General features: G+C 45.0%; 1 pseudogene; it reads left to right on the top strand.

The window, feature by feature from the left end:
- The first annotated feature begins 2175 nt into the window (after nt 1-2175).
- Nucleotides 2176-2762, top strand: LOC130016271 (nuclear transport factor 2-like; annotated as a pseudogene).
- The last annotated feature ends 14770 nt before the right edge of the window (nt 2763-17532 follow it).

The following is a 17532-nucleotide window of genomic DNA, read 5'->3' as shown; positions in this document are numbered from 1 at the left end:
AGCAGCAATTCAAGACACAGCATTCGCTCTGGGCAGTGAGGGTGGGATCACACACCTTCCCTGGCACTACTTTCTGTATATTTATCACATAATTCTTGCTTTTCCCAAGTGTGAACATTGGTTTTTTTTTTTTTTTTGCTTTTTTGGGTCACACCTGGCGATACACAGGGGTTACTCCTAGCTCTGCACTCAGGAATCACCCCTGGCGGTGCTCAGGGGACCATATGGGATGCTGGGAATCGAACCTGGGTTGGCTGCATGCAAGGCAAAGACCCTACCTGCTGTGCTATTGCTCCAACCCCTGTGAGCATTATTTTAAGTTATCTGTTAGCTGCCATAATTCAGTAGGCCATTTTTTCACTCTGAGAACAATAACATCTCCCCACCCATGTGAGTTAATGGTAATGATCACTTCTTCACTTTATGCCATTCTAGCTTATAAAACATTCTATAGGGATGTTTTGCCTTCGGAATTCGGAGGAAATCTGTGTTTCAAAGTAATAATCTGGGCACTAAAGATTCTCCTTGCTACTGTGTTGGCCATTTTTCCTGTTTCTGGATCTTTTCAGTGGAGATAATATTATACTATACTATAAATACTTTGGGCTGGAGCGATAGCACAGCGGGTAGGGCGTCTGCCTTGCACGCAGCCAACATGGCTGACCCGAGTTCGATTCCTCCGCCCCTCTCGGAGAGCCCGGCAAGCTACCGAGAGTATTCGATATGCCAGACACAGTAACAACGAAGTCTCCAATGGAGACGTTACTGGGCCCGCTCTAGCAAATCGATGATCAACGGGAGGGCCTCGAGCAAACCTCGAGCATAAATACTTTATGAGTTCATACTGAGTTTAAGGTTTTGTCTTGATTTTTTAAGAAGGTTTTTGGACCACACTCAGTGGTGCTCAGGGCTTCCTTCTATCTCTGTGCTCAGGGATCACAACTAGCGAGCTTGGGGAACCACATGTGGTGTTTGGCATCAAACCGGGTCAGTGCATGTCAGGCAAGTACCCTAATCACTGTCATATCACTCTGGCCCCTCATCACTGTATCACTCATCCTGTTGTTCATCGATTTCCTCAAGCAGGCACCAGTAATGTCTCCTTTCTCCTAACCCTGAGATTTTAGAAAGTGCCACATTCGAAGCTCTTTCAGGGTGAGGAGAATGAGACCCATCATTGTTACTGGTTTTTGGCATATTGAATACAACATGGGGAGTTTGCCAGACTCTGCCGTATGGGCAGGATACTTTTGGTAGCCTGCCAGGTTCTCCGGAGTAAGAACTAGATAATAAGATGCCGCGCGGCCGCAGATGCAGCCGCGCGCTTCCGGGAGCTGGGTTTTATAGTCTCTGGGTCTTGGCGATTGATGGGATTACACGGTGCCAGGGGCTGTTGGTGGGTGTAATGCCAACACACTGGAAGATGGGGGATCTGGGTGGAGGAGGCCCAGTCCCAATCAGAGCAGGCTTGGAGATCTATGCCCCGGGTCCCGCACACCTGGGTTCCTCTGCCAGTTCCTTCATGTGTGAGGCTTGTCTGAACCTGTGGAGAGTGGTCTTAAGCATGGCTGTGGCTGGAACCAGAGGTGTTCAGCTGCCGGGGCTTTGATTGGGGTGGGGAGGGAAACTCACCCCACTCTCCTCCAAGGGGTCCCACTGAGGATAACCAGGCGTGGAGGCAGGAGATTCTCTGCTGTTCTCTTCCGGGAGCTGGGTTTTATAGTCTTTGGGTCTTGGCCGTTGATGGGATTACACGGCTCCAGGGGCAGTTGATGGGTGTAACGCCTACCTACTGGATGATGGGGGATCTGGGTGGAGGAGGCCCAGTTCCAATCTGAGCAGGCTTGGAGATCTATGCCCTGGGTCCCGCACACCTGGGTTCCTCTGCCAGTTCCTTCATGTGTGAGGCTTGTCCGAATGTGTGAAGAGTGGTCTTAAGCATGGCTGTGGCTGGGACTGGAGCTCTTCAGCTGCCGGGGCTCTCATACTGAGTTTAAATTCAAATTAAAGACTACAAGTTTTAATAATCTCCAGTCTTTCATCTCATTGCCCTTCCAAATTGAAAACACTATTTTTAAGAGGAAAATGAAGTGGAAACATAGTATTTCTGAAAACCCATCGTATGCCACCCTCAAGCCAACCCCTTGCTCTGCACTAGCCGGGTGACACTCCAGAATGGGAGACAAGCCTCTGTGGGAGAGAATGGATTCAGCTTCATTCAACATTACTACCAGTGACTTGATAATACAGAACTCAGTTCAGTGCAATTTACATGAACACATCACGCCTTACATGGGAAGGAGAGCCGGTTCAGGGGAAAACTGACATTGCTGAGAAGTTGTCTTGCCTTCTGTTCCAGAAAATCCAGTACAGCATCACGGCGTAGGACCACCAGCCCTCGCCTGACTGTGGCATCATCAGTATGCTTGTGGGCCAGCTCAAAGACCAATGAAGGCCTCATCATGGGGTTTCAGCAGATGTTCCTATTACAGAGCATGAACGATTCTTTTCTTCTCTTTCATTCTTTTTTTTTCTTTTTGGGTCACACCCAGAAATGCTCAGGGGTTACTCCTGGATCTGCACTCAGGAATTACTCCTGGTAGTGCTCAGGGGATCATATGGAATGCTGGGAATTGAACCCGGGTTGGCCATGTGCAAGGCAAATGCCCTACACACTGTACTATTGCTCCAGCCCAAGCATCAGTGATTCTTGGTTTTGCACCAATGACATGCTCAGCCTTGCCCAACACAACTTCTGCTGACCCCCTCCCAGCCAGGCACTTCACCCACTTTTCCTGGTTTTATTCACACTACTCCAGACACAACTTCTGCTGAACGCCTCCCAGACAGGCACTTCACCCACTTTTCCTGGTGTTATTCACACTACTCCAGAGACTTCATATATACACACTCAAACAGAGCGATGGTGGGAGTGGGCGCAGGGCTCTGCTGCCACCAAGGTATTGCGCATGATGTTCGGACGCTAGACTAGTTGCATCTGACAGAAATTAGTTTGCACCAGCACGTGCTTTGAAAAGACTTAAATAATGCAAAATGTTGTCCTTTTTTGGTTGCAGTTATTAAATATACATACAAGTTGCTCTATTAACTCAAAGAAGTGAAGGAGAAAGCAGCTACCTCAACCAGATATTCAATCACAAATCACAAATCATCCTGTTAATCGTCGATTGCCTCAAGCAGGCCCCAGTAACGTCTCCTTCATCCTAGCCCTGAGATTATATTCAAGGCTCTTTAGGAGAATGAGACCCATCATTGTTACTGGTATTTGGCATATTGGGTAGCCACAGGGAGTTTGCCAGACTCTACCATGTGGGCAGGCTACATCGGTAGCCTGCCAGTTTGTCCAAAGTAGGAATGAGATAATAAGATGTCATAATAGGATGTAAAAACCTAAAACCTAAAATGTAAAATGTAAAACCTAAAATGTAAAAACATAAATACCGGGAGCTAGTTTTTATAGTCTCTGAGTCTTGGCCGCTGATGTGATTACACGGCGCCAGGGGGCCAGTTGGTGGGTGTGACCCCCGCCTACTGGAATTTGGAGGATCTGGGTGGAGGATGCTCGGCCCCAATCTGAGTAGGCTTGGAGATCTCGGCCCCGGAACCATGCTGAGACCACTCTCCGCACACATGAAGGTACCGGCAGAGGGACAAAGTCACGTGGGTTCCGGGGCCGAGATCTCCAAGCCTACTCGGATTGGGGCCGAGCATCCTCCACCCAGATCCTCCAAATTCCAGTAGGCGGGGGTCACACCCACCAACTGGCCCCCTGGCGCCGTGTAATCCCATCAGCAGCCAAGACTCAGAGACTATAAAAACCAGCTCCCGGAAGAACAGTGCAGTCTCCTGTCCCCGCACCTGACTATCTTCGCCACTGAAGCCCCTTGGAGGGGAGTGGGTTGAGCTTTCCTCCCTGCCCCGACCAGGGCTCCGGCAGCCAAATAAAAAACCAGATATTGATTTGTTCAAATATTTTAATGCCTCTTGATACAATAAAACCACAAAACTTATCTTAAGGATGACAACAAGAAACATTGTCAACAACTATGTAAATAATGTCTAAAATTTAAAAAAAAGAAGAAAATGAATATCTTATATGTACCAATTTGCCTTGTCCAAAAAAATTCAAACAACAGTCAAAGCAATATTACTGCCATTACTTTTGTTACTACTCCTACCACTACCAATATGATTACTAAAAACAATAAAAAAACATGTCATCTCAGCATGAAACTCATGTTTTGCATCTATCAGGTAGTAGGTTTAATTCCCAGCACCAAACAATAATAACAATAATAAAACCAAAAGGTAGAAACCATTCTTTTTTCATTGGTACTCACAGATGGAGGTCTTCGGCTGCCGGGGCCCTGGTCAGGGCGGGGAGGAAAGCTCAACCCGCTCCCCTCCAAGGGGCCCCGGTGAGGAATAGCCAGGTGCGGGGGCAGGAGACTGCACTCTTCTCCTCCGGGAGCTGGTTTTTATAGTCTCAGATTCTTGGCCCCTGATGGGATTACACGGCGCCAGGGGGCCAGTTGGTGGGTGTGACCCCCGCCTACTGGAATTTGGAGGATCTGGGTGAAGGATGCTCGACTCCAATCCGAGTAGGCTTGGAGATCTCGGCCCCGGAACCCACGTGGCTTTGTCCCTCTGCCGGTACCTTCAGGTGTGCGGAGAGTGGTCTCAGCATGGTGGTGGCTGGTCCTGGAGGTCTTCGGCTGCCGGGGCCCTGGTCAGGGCGGGGAGGAAAGCTCAACCCGCTTCCCTCCAAGTGGCCCCGGTGAGGAGCCTTGAATATAACCTCAGGGCCAGGATGAAGGAGACGTTACTGGGGCCTGATCGAGGCAATCGACGAATAACAGGCAATCGACTCACAGATGGGCCCAATAATGTGGTGCAACTTGGTAGAACCAGGGTTAGGGATAGAAGCTCAGTGCCATGCATTTTAACTATATCTTTGGACCCAAGGGGGAAACCCTTTTAATTGTCTACTCCTTTACTCTTTTCTTGCCTTGTTTAAAAACACAACTGTTCTGAATCAGTATTGTCAGATTCTATGGTCATTATTAATTATGAATTATACTTACTCTCTCTTTGAAAAAAAATTTTTTTTTCGGTTTTTGGGCACATCTTGTTGGCTATTCCTTGCTCTGTGCTCCAGGGACTATACATGGTGTGAGTTTCTTTTTGCATTTTGGTTTTGGGGCCACACTAGTAGTGCTCAGGGGTTGCTCCTGGCTCTGCACTCCTGGCAAGTACTCCTGGAAAGCTTGGGGGATCATATAGGTGCTGGGTATTGAACCTGGGCCAGCTGCATGCAAGAAAAATGCCCTGTTATACTATCACTGGTCCCATTTGGTGTGGGACTTTTGAGCTTGAAGGGTGGTCAGGGAATCCCCTATACTATATCTCTGGCTCTCAAATTACTGTGTGTGTGTGTGTGTGTTTGTGTGTCTGCGCGCATGTGTGCGTGAAGTAAGCGGTGCACTTAACTCTCTTTTAACCATATTTACTCATTTGGGTCACTTAATACTGGTACTGCTGGGAGTTGTGACTTTCATCTGGTACTTGCCTGCATTCTGGATGCGATACTCTCAGGGCATTCACCTCTGACTCTAATGCCCCAACTTTGGTTGCTGTGCTGGTGCACACCTGGCTATGTGAGAGATTACACTCTGTGATGGCACTGGGGTCTCAGGCAATGGAGTCACCAGGACTGGGCTCTGTGGATGTGGCTGGTGGATACTTGGGGATTGAACTGACAGCGTAATATTTGCAAAACAAGGGCTTTTGGCTACCAAGTTATCCTGTAACCCTCTTCTTTCACTTTAAACTTGTTACTATGCATTTAATGATCACCACCAATCTTTGTCAACGTCACTGCTGCAAGAAACATTTTCCTGTAAAGGAGAGGAGGAAAGAAGGTATTCAACTGCATCTCTTATCCTGCACCTATGGGTTTAAAAGTAGTAGTGTTTCATAATGCTTACTTAATAAAACTCTTGACTGGAAACTCACTTTGCAGTTGGTGGGTGGTGGGTGGTGGGTGGTGGCAGGTGATAGGAGGGAACAGATGTTGAACTTTCTCTTCTCAGTACTCGTGACAATATTTTCTCAACCTCAGCCCAGTCAACATTTTGGGCCAGATAATTTTTTGTTTTGACAGTTATCCTGTCCCCGTGGGTTCTTTGACAACATTTTGTCCTCTCCTTACTGTTTGTCAGTAACTCGTCTCTCTACCTCAGATCTACAACAATGCAAAATGTCTTCAGGCATTGTCAAATGTCCTTAGAAAGAAACATCACAATTATTTTTGAAAAACTGCTGTTTTGACACTCATGGATTAAGTTTCTCGTAAATTTAAGCAGTAAACCCCCAAGTGAAAGGGACTTACTTCCACTTATTTAATTTTCTTCAGGTACAAGGTCCATACTGATTTTGTTGTACGCAATATTAAAATTCTTTTATAATTATTTTTTAAAAATTTTATTAGTGAAACACCATGGGGTACAGCTGTAGACTTACAAATTTTTGTGCTTGGGTTTCTAGTTATACAATGATCAAGTACCCATCCCTCCACCAGTGCCCATTCTCCTCCACCACGGATCCTAGTATCCCTTCAACCCCCCATCCCCACATCCCACCCTGCCTGTGGCAGGGCATTCCCTTTTGTTCTCTCTCTTCTTTTGGGTGCTGTGGTTTGCAAAAGAGGCATTGAGCAGCAATCATATTCAGTCTATAGTCTACTTTCAGCATGCATCTCCCATTCTGGGAGGATCCTCCTGACACCCTTTATTTGGTGCTCTCTTCTCTATCTGAGCTGCCTTTTCCCCCTAGTGTGTGCAGCTGGCCTTCAATACATGGAGAAAACCTCCTGGTATTTATCTTGGCTATTCTGGGTGTTAGTCTCCTATTTTGTTACTTTATGTTCCCCAAATGAATGCAATCTTTCTAAGTCTGTCCCTCTTTTTCTGACTCATTTTGCTTAGCATTTTACTTTCTATGTAGTACCACTTGTATGTAAATTTCATGACTTCATCTTTTCTAACAGCTACATAGTACTCCATTGTGTAGATGTACCAAAGTTTCTTTAACCAGTCATCTGTTCTTGGGCACTCAGGTTTTTTCCAGATTCTAGCTATTGTAAACAGCGCTGCAATGAACAAACAAGTGCCAACGTCACGTCGACTATACTTTTTTGCCTCTCTGGGTTATATTCCCAGGAGTGGTTTGCAGGGTCAAATGGGAGCTCAATTTCTAATTTTTTGAGAATTGTCCATACTGTTTTCCAAAAGGGCTGAACCATTTGGCATTCCCACTAGCAGTGAAGGAGAGTCCCTTTCTCGCCACATCTGTGCCAACACCGATTGTTTTTGTTCTTTTGTATGTGGGCCAGTCTCTGTGGTATGAAATGATATCTCATTGTTGTTTTGATCTGCATCTCCCTGAAGATTAGTGATTTAGAGCATTTTCTCATGTGCCTTTTAGCCATTTGGATTTCTTCTTTGAGAAAATTTCCATTCATTTCGTCGCCCCATTTTTGATGGGGTTGGATGTTTTCTTCTTGTGGAGTTCAACCAGTACTTTTTTGTATTCTTGATATCAACCCCTTATCGGATGGGTATTGGGCGAATATCCTTTCCCATCTGTAGACTGTCTCTGTATTTTGGTCACTGTTTCTTTTGAGGTGCAGAAGCTTCTTAGTTTAAGATAGTCCCATTTGTCTATCTCTGTTTTCACTTGCTTGGCCAGTGGCATGACATCTTTGAAGATACCATTAGCTTCAATGTCATGGAGGGTTTTGACAACTTTGTCCTCAATGGGCTGGAGCGATAGCACAGCGGGTAGGGCGTTCGCCTTACAAGCGGCCGACCCGAGTTCGATTCCTCCGCCCCTCTCGGAGAGCCCGGCAAGCTACCGAGAGTATTCGATATGCCAGACACAGTAACAACAAGGTCTCCAATGGAGACGTTACTGGGCCCGCTCGAGCAAATCGACGATCAACGGGAGGGCCTTTACCTTTACCTTGTCTTCAATGTACCTTATGGATTCCTGTCTGATATTGAGGTCTTTAATCCATTTTGATCTTACTTTTGTATGTGGTGTTAGGCAGATATCTGAGCCCATTTTTTTGCATGTCCAGTTTTGCCAGCACATTTTTATAAAGAGGCTTTTCTTGCTTCCTTATCAAAGATTCTATGATCATATGTTTGGGGGGAGATGTCAGTATATTCAACACTGTTCCATTGGTCTGCAGCTCTGCCTTTGTTCCAGTACCATGCTGTGTTAATTATTACTGCTTTTTAGTAGAGTTTGAAGTTAGAGAGGTTGATTCCTCCCATTTTCTTTTCCCCAAGAATTGCTTTAGCTATTGGTGGGGGTTTATTGTTCCATACGAATTTCAGGAGTGTTTGTTCCATTTCTTTGAAGAATGTCATGGGTACCATTATAGGGATCGCACTGAATTTGTACAATGCTTTGGGAAGTATTGCCATTTTGACAATGTTAATTCTCTCGATCCATGAGCAGGGGATATCTTTCCATTTTCTCGTGTCCTCTTTTATTTCCTGAAGTAGCGTTTTGTCGTTTTCTTTGTACAGGTCATTTACTTCCTTAGTTAAGCTAATTCGTAGGTAGTTGATTTTCTGGGGCACAATTGTGAACGGGATTGGTTTTTTCCTGTCACTTTCTTCTCTCTCACTATTTGCGTATAGGAAAGCCATGGACTTTTGGGTACTGATTTTATAGCCAGCAACCTTACTATACAAGTCTATTGTTTCTAGGATTTTCTTGGTAGAGGTTTTAGGGTTCTCTAAGTATAGTATCATATCATCTGCGAATAGTGAGAGCTTGATTTCTTCCTTTCCTACCTGGATGCCCTTAATATCTTTTTCTTGCCTAATTGCTATTGCAAGTACTTCCAGTACTATATTGAACAGCAGTGGAGAGAGTGGGCATCCTTGTCTCGTCCCTGATCTTAGGGTGAAGTTTCTTAGTTTTTCCCCATTGAGGATGATGCTTGCTGTAGGCTTGTGGTAGATGAATTTTACGATATTGAGGAAAGTCCCCCCATACCCATTTTGGCGAGGGTTCTCATCACAAACGGGTGCTGGATCTTGTCAAATGCTTTCTCTGCATCTATTGATATGCTAATATGGATTTATCTTTTCTTTTGTTGATACGATGGATTATGTTGATTGATTTCCAAATGTTAAACCATCCTTGCATCCCCAGGTTGAATCTCACTTGGTCATGGTGTATGATATTTTTGATGAGTTGTTGAATTCTGTTTGCTAGTATTTTGTTGAGAATCTTCGCATCTGTGTTCATTAGGGATATCGGCCTGTAGTTTTCTTTTCTTGTGGTGTCTTTGTTTCCTTTTGGAAATAGAGAGATATGGGCTTCATAGAAATTGTTTGGGAGAATTTCTGTTTCTTCAATTTCCTGGAAGAGATTAAGAAGAACTGGCAATAGGTCTTCTTTAAATGTTTGGAAAAAATTCGCTAGTGAATCCATCTGGACTTGGGCTTTTGTTTTTGGGAAGACAGCAATATTAAAATTCTTTAAGAAGATAATTTGAGGTATAAAGCTACTGTTGTAACAACTTTATCCTTTATAATAAGAGATAGCACTTATGTAACTCTTATTAGTCATGTAACAGTCATGCAATTCCAAAACTCTACACTAAACTGTTCCATGAACTCATCAGCAATTGCTAAATCTTCCTACATTATAAATGAGAATGTGAGGTCTAAAGAGGCCCATACATTGGTGAGAACAATAAGCAGTAGAATAAATGGCACATGCTTGTCTCGTCTTCATTGAATGGATCATGGGTCATTTCCATTTTTGATGCACAAGGAGAAGCTCAGACACATGTGACACACATGTGCACACAAACACCTATTCTTGTCGCTAAGTCTGTGAGTAGTTTTCAGTTTATTTAATTTTCTTCAAGAATAAACCAGAAATTCACAAGTCAAAGCAGGTTCAAGATGTTATCGATGTCTTATCACCAGGTGTCACCATAGCGCACTTACATGTGTTCTTTGATTGGCCAGTTCATTCCTGATGAACTCCGTTCTCTAAGTATTGATTTTTCAGCTCATTTTAAGTAAGTGTATGCTTGGGCCAGAGAGATAGTACAGTAGGAAAGGCAGTTATGTTGCACAGTGCCAACCCAGGTTCCATCCCTGGGGTTCCTTGAGCCTGCCAGGAGTGACTCTGGATACAGAGCCAAGAGTAAGTCCTAAGCACTGAAGGTATGGCTTCAAAACCACACACACACACACACACACACACACACACACACACACACACACACGTGCGCGCGCGCGTGCGCATATGCGCGCGCATACTCACATGCACATGTGTGCATACACGCACATACTCATACACACAAGTATGTTAGAAATTAGAATAGCTAGCCCAATAAGCAGAGAGACGGTAATGAAAGCTATGGTATGGGGCCTGAGCGATAGCACAGTGGGTAGGGCATTTGCCTTACACGCGGCTGACCCGAGTTCGATTCCCAGCATCCCATATGGTCCCCTGAGCACTGCCAGGAGTAATTCATGAGTTCAGAGCCAGGAGTAACCTCTGTGCATCACCGAGTGTGACCCAAAAAGAAAAAAAATAGCTGTTGCATGTATGCATATATAAACTGTGTACAGTCATATAAAGAAAGAATGATTTTAATGACATGGGATAATGATGGGGCTCATTTTATGCAGGGGAAAATATGATAAACATTTCTATTTCCTTGCATTCTGGAAAATTCTTTTAGCAAATTTCCATCCTTCCTTTCTGCTCTTCTATTTTTCCTCAATGTGGGGGACGTTTACTTTTATTTTTTTTCTTTCCCTTCCTTCCATTCTCTTCCCCTTTCCTCCCCTCACATCTCTCCCCTTTCCCTCCTTCTCCCCTCACCTTCCTCTTCCTTTGTAGCAATAACCAGGCATCAGGCACATCCCTGGCTGTGGTGCTTGCACCTTTTTTGTGGTGCTCACCAGGAGTCCCATAACTGATGGTGGTCACATTAATGTAGCTGGTACACTTGGTCACAGCGCTTCTTCTTTTGCTTGTGGCCCATTTATTTTCTTAGGGTTGAACTTTTTTAGTTGTGGCACTCATGCCCCTCTGGCTATGCTGCTGTTAGAAGTCTCTTAGAGTGCTGAGATCACAGAGACCAGAGCTGCCAGGCACACATATTCATTGGCACAGGGGATTGAGCTCAACCTTCTGTCTGAAATGAATGCACCCTAAACCACTGAGTTCTCCCACAGACCCAGAGAAGCAAGTTAAAATACTCAGATTTCTAAGTCAGGAAGTTAGAGGCATATGTAAGTTCGGCTTTGATTTCAGTGTTTGGCCAGAATCTGCTGGTTGGCTTTGGTTTGGTCCTGCTTCAGAAGATTAGTTCCATGTCATTTATACTTATGGATGATTGAGCACCCTGTCTTACTAGCACAAAATGTCTCAAGGACATGCCATTTCAATGATCAGTGTTCACATTCCCACATTTTCTTGCCAAATATAGGCAATATTCTTGATGCAATCTGGAGTGAAAAAATCTCATACACTTTTTGTTAACATTCTACCAGTTAATAGAGCACAAGTATAGCATAGAACCGGCTACTTAGCTAAGATATGAACGTGGGGTGAGGGTGGGGTTGCAGGAAGGGTTTGGGGACTGGGGGGAGGAGAGTCCAAAAAGTCTGAGTTGGTGATGGACCTTGAATTCTGGGCTTGCCCATCTATGCTTGAGGCCAAGGACTTGGAGGGGTTGGGTGAGAGATGTGTTGGGGGAGACAGGCTACACTTAGAGTTGCTTATGGTGCAAAGAAAATTTGAGCTATTTCCCTTGCTTTTACTAAGGGGAGAGAATATTTTAGTTGTTTTAAATTTGTGCCCCAAAGTATCTCCCAATGTCTTTCCTCAGTTATGACTCTGTATCTAGGACACTGAGAAAATCTGTGGAGGAGACCAGGATGCTTGTGTCATGATTCAGAGGAGACAATATCTACAGACAGAGACAGTCAGTGTGGCCCCTAGTCTCAGCTTTATCTCTAAATACAGTAGTTGTTTGAGAAGGAATGAACCATATAACTTTCCTGGGCTTCTGCTATTTATTTTTCTTTTGAAAAAAAAAGTATATACATATCTATCTTTTTTCTATATAAATGTGATTCAGATAGTAGAATTGGTTTAATCATAATCCTTGCTCATGATATGCTTTAGTTAATGGTCCAGGCAAGGCTGCTTTTTTCTTTTGATTCATTTATCAGTTTATTTCTATTTTATTTTTTAAATTTAATTTAATTTTTATAAAATAGTTCACAATATTTGATTACATTTAATATTCAAACACCAATCCCACCACCCTTATGCCTTCCCATCACCATATCTTGGATGTTTCCATCCTGAACACCAACCCTTGCCCCAAAGCAGAACCGAAATAATTTATTTTGTATTGTTTGTTACGAATAAACCACTGAAAATGCTCCAAAAAAGTTTCCTTAGAGGAAATAGTGTGGAGATTGTTGTATTTCACCCAGAGTACTTCTATTTTAACATTTGTGAAAACAGCATTTAACACAAAACCCAGGTCACAGCCAGTAGGTCAATCTGTACCTGTGAGGCGAGTACATCAGCAGACTGATGGCACCTTCAGGCTTTCAGATACCCCAAAATTGCTACTTTGCCTTTGGCCAGATCCCAGAAACTTGGGGCAAAGTTTACCAAAAAAGTAAACAGCCAAAAGTTAGGTATGTGGGAGACACACCGACAAACCACCTCCAGCTCAGCTATATAATTGGAGGCAAGGCCTCTCTGGTTCCTGATCGAACTGCTTAAAGGCCATTATCCAAGAGACTCACAGACAAATCTCAGAGCCCAGCGGCTTTTGGCAGAGATTCTTGTGGTCCTGGCAGTGGGTTACTGGTACAAGACCACCCCAGGGGGGGAAAGGGTGTTTCCTCTGCCTGCTCCCCCTTGGTGGCTCGGTGGCTGCCATCTTCCAGAGGCCATTGAACAGTCAGGTTTGGGCCCGCAGTGAGGAGACACGTGGGGTCTCACGGGATGGGGGTGGAGCGGGTCCTTTCCTCCCGGCCCCAATGAGACCCCGAATTGCTGCCCATGAACAGCCCGTCTGGCTCCTGATAAAGCTGCTTAATGGCCATGATCCCAGAGACTCAGAAGCAAATCTCGAAACCCAGTGGCTTTTGGCAGAAATGTGTCAGGTCCTTGAAGTAGATTACCAGTGCCAGGTCACCCCAGGTGGAAATAGGTTTCGTGCCTTGGCCTGTTCCCCCTGGCTGCTCGATGGCCACCATCCTCCAGAGGCCACTGGACAGTCAGGTTTGGGCCCGCAGTGACGAGACATGCAGGGCCTCAGGGGATGGGGGTGGAGCTGGCCCTTTCCTCCCCACCCCAACAAGACCCCGAGTCGCCACCCACGAACAGCCTGTCTGGCTCCTGACCAAGCTGCTTAATGGCCATGATCCAAGAGACTCAGAAACAAATCTCGGAACCCAGAGACTTTTGGCAGAAATGTGTCTAGTCCCCACAGTAGGTTACTGACAACAGGCCACCCCATAGGGTAAAGGGTGCTGTCCCTACACCTGCTCCCCTTGGCGGTTCAGTGGTCACCATCCTCTGAAGGTCATTGGACAGTCAGGATTGGCCCGCAGTGATGAGACAGTTGGGGACTCATGGGATGGGAGTGGAGCCGGCCCTTTCCTCCCCACTCCAACAAGATCCCGAGTCACTGTCCATGAATGGCCTCTCTGGCTCCTGATCAAGCTGCTTAACAACCATGATCCCAGAGACTCAGGAACAAATCTTGGAACCCAGCAGGTTTTGGCAGAAATCCCTCCGGATTTAATTGTTAAAATTTCAAAATTCCAAAACCACGCGGCCACTACTGCGGCCACGTGACATCATATGTTTTTCACAACCAGCAATAGAAAACAAATTGTCTACTGTTGCCTTTTTGGCAGATCTGAGTGTTGGGGTAAAATCTCATATAATAATGGTGGGTGTGGTGTTGAAATAGTGAATGTAATCAAAGTAGAGAGAAAGTAATGTGGAAATCATCTGCTCCACAGGTAGGGGGAGGTTGAGGGATGAGGCGTTTTACTGGGAATTTTAGTGGTGTAAAATGGGCACTGATGAAGGGATGGGTGTTTCACTGTATGACTGAGACTTAAACCCAAAAGCTTTGTAACTGCTCTCACGGTGATTAATAAATAAAATAAAAATAAATAAAATTATAAAAAAGGAAAAAAAGTAACGTGGAGTTCATGCCCAATTCAATCAGCCTTATCAATGGCTGAATAACTAGCAATACTCCTACATTTAAAAAAAATACTCCTACATTAAAAAAAACCCAGGTCACTGACATTTGCCTGCAGTGATCTCCAGTACTTCCCTTGGTTCTTATTTTTCACTGGAATTAATTTCAAAATTTGTCTATGTTGTTAGAAGAGTAAAGCTGTCACTCATTAACATTAAGAATAGCCATCTTGGGGCTGGAGCGATAGCACAGCAGGTAGGGCGTTAGCCTTGCATGTGGCCAACCCTGGTTCGATTCCCAGCATCCCATATGCCCCCTGGGCATTTCCAGGAGTAATTCCTGAGTGCAGAGCCAGGAGTAACCCATCTGCATTGCCGGATGTGACCTACCCCCCCCCCCCCCAAAAAAAAGAATAGCCATTTTGGGGGCCTATCCTAGAATTGCTGCTGTTCCTGGCCAGGCAGTTGGAATCTAGTCTCAGAAACTGGCAATAATGTGGGCCTGATCGATAGGGAGATAGTACAGAAGATAGGGAGGATACTTGCTTTGCACACAACTGACCCAGGTCTGATCTCTAGCCGCTCACGTGGTCTCCCAAGCCCTACCAGGAGTCATCAATGAACCCTAAGATAGTAGTAAGTCCAGAGCACTTCCAGGCATACCCCATTCCTATCCTTCCCCTTCCCCAAGAGAAAAGAAACTTCAGTTTTTAGTTCCTGTCTCTTTATCACATGGGAGCCTGACCCACCATGTAAGAGATTTCGCTGATTTGGAACCAATGTGTGGACGATGTAACCCTGGTACCTATTGGCAACTGGGTCTTTTTCTCTCCTTTAAAAAAAATTCCCTACACCAAGTGTTGCTAGGAAACCTTGCTGTAGTGGGTATTGAACATGTATGTGTATACCAGGCATGTGCTCCATCCCATAGATTTGTGTGCCTAATGCCAAGATAAAGAATGCCCTTTGTTATTTTTTGTTTTCACTCATGTGTTGCTGGGTACAGAACCCAAAATATCACTCCTGTGTGACATGAGCTCAACCATTGAACTGCATCCTCTGTTCCTCCCAGCTGAGTCCTATAGTTATCTCTTCCATCACCATGCTTAGGACCCACCAGATCAGCCCATCCCCAGATGAATGCCACTTGGTGGTCCCAGTTAGTGAAATGTGGAGCTGAGTCTGCCTTGAGTTGTAAAATTATGAGTTATAATTATATAATAATAATTATAAAACTCTGGTAAGTCATGGCATTTTATTTTATTGTTTAAAACTATTTTTTCTTAAGGAACTGGTTAGTTAAGGTATTAATTACAGTGCTATTACTCATACTTTCAAGGATACATCATTCCAATGTTTTCTGTTGAGGCAACATGGGAAGATGCCATTGTTGACAACATTGACGAGGAATACGATCGACTGGTTCAGTACCTCCATGATTGTGCGAGGAACGCCAAGAGAGACATAGTCACAAAAAAAACGCTTTTCTTCGAAAACTCTTGAGCTTATTTGCCAACGTGGTTTGGCGCATGCCTCAGGCAACCGCAAGCTAACGTCCGAGTTTGCAAAGAAATGCAGAGATGCGATCAAGAAAGACCTCAAAGAGAAGAGCAGAAGTGCTGGTAGATGCGGCAGAAGCTGGGAAAAGTATTCGTAACGCCTGCCTGTCCTTCGCCAACTACAAGACCAAGATGACTGCCCTCCGACGTCCTGACGGATCCATCACATCCTCCAGAACGGCAATGGAGAAGATTATCCATGATTTCTATTCAAATCTCTTCGATAGCCATGTCCACTTGCCGACATACTAAATTCCACAGGATGGATATGTCGTTCCCAATGTTCTCCCTTCCGAAATCCGACACGCCATTTCGTCAGTAAAGAAACGAACAGCACCCGGCCCAGACAAGATCAGACCTGAACACCTGAAGAACCTGCGGTCAGTACTCATCAATATACTGACTCGGCTCTTCACACGCTTCCTGTCTGAATGCAAGGTTCCGTCCCAATGAAAAACCAGCAGGACTGTACTACTGTTCAAGAAGGGAGATATCCATGACATTGGCAACTATCGCCCTATCTGCCTATTGTCTGTCATCTACAAGTTGTTCACTCAAGTCATCCTGAATAGGATTGGCAGAACACTAGATGAAGGACAACCATGCGAGCAAGCTGGGTTCCGCAAAGGATTCAGCACCATCGACCATATCCACACGATAACCAAGCTCATTGAGGTTTCTCGGGAGTTCAAGATGCTGCTCTGTCTAACGTTCATTGATTTAAAGAAGGCCTTTGATTCTGTTGAGATGGAAGCGGTCATTGAAGCCCTAGCCAATCAGTGCATTCAAGCTCAATACATCAAGATCCTCCGTGGGCTGTATTGCAGATTCACTACCAGGATCTCACCATTCTACAAGAAGTAATCATCGATGTCAAGAGAGGGGTTCGGCAGGGTGATACCATTTCACCGAAACTCTTCAGTGCCACCCTCAAGAACATCATGCGACGACTGGAATGGGAAGGAATGGGAGTGAAGATAGATGGTCGGCAATTACACCACCTCCGCTTTGCTGATGATATTGTTTTAATCACACCAAACATCAGCCAAGCGGCACAAATGCTGGCCGACTTTGACCGTGAGTGTGGAAAGGTCGGACTACAGCTGAATCTTACAAAGACAATGTTTATGAGAAATAGCCTCGTTCCTGATGCCCCATTTGCTGTCAATGGAACGACCATCTCTGAATGCAACAGCTATGTGTACCTAGGTCAAGAAGTCAACATGACAAATGACCTGGCACCCGAGCTGTGCAGGAGGAAGAGAGCGGCTTGGAACGCCTTCAAGAACATCGAAGAAATAGCTAAGAGGACGAAGAACCTCTGGCTCCGGGCACATCTCTTTGATTCCACTGTTCTTCCTGCATTAACATATGCCTCAGAGACCTGGGCCCTACGCAAACAGGATGAGAATGCTATTGGGGTCTCTCAAAGAAGAATTGAAAGAGCTATGCTTGGAATATCACGTTTCACTCAAATGAGAGAAAGAATCTGGAGTTCCGACATCCGTCGACAATCAAGAATCAGGGACGCTGTCTCGTTTGCCAAGGTGTCAAAAATCAGATGGGCTGGTCACGTAATGAGATTTAAAGATGACTGCTGGACTAGAACTGTTACTGACTGTATTCCACGGGATGTCAAACGATCGCGTGGCCACCCACC

This window comes from Sorex fumeus, unplaced genomic scaffold, assembly GCF_029834395.1.
Source record: "Sorex fumeus unplaced genomic scaffold, SorFum_2.1 ptg000007l, whole genome shotgun sequence".
NCBI lineage: Eukaryota > Metazoa > Chordata > Mammalia > Eulipotyphla > Soricidae > Sorex > Sorex fumeus.
The sequence above is the reverse complement of the archived record's forward strand: the minus strand, read 5'-3'. Positions and strand labels throughout refer to the sequence as shown.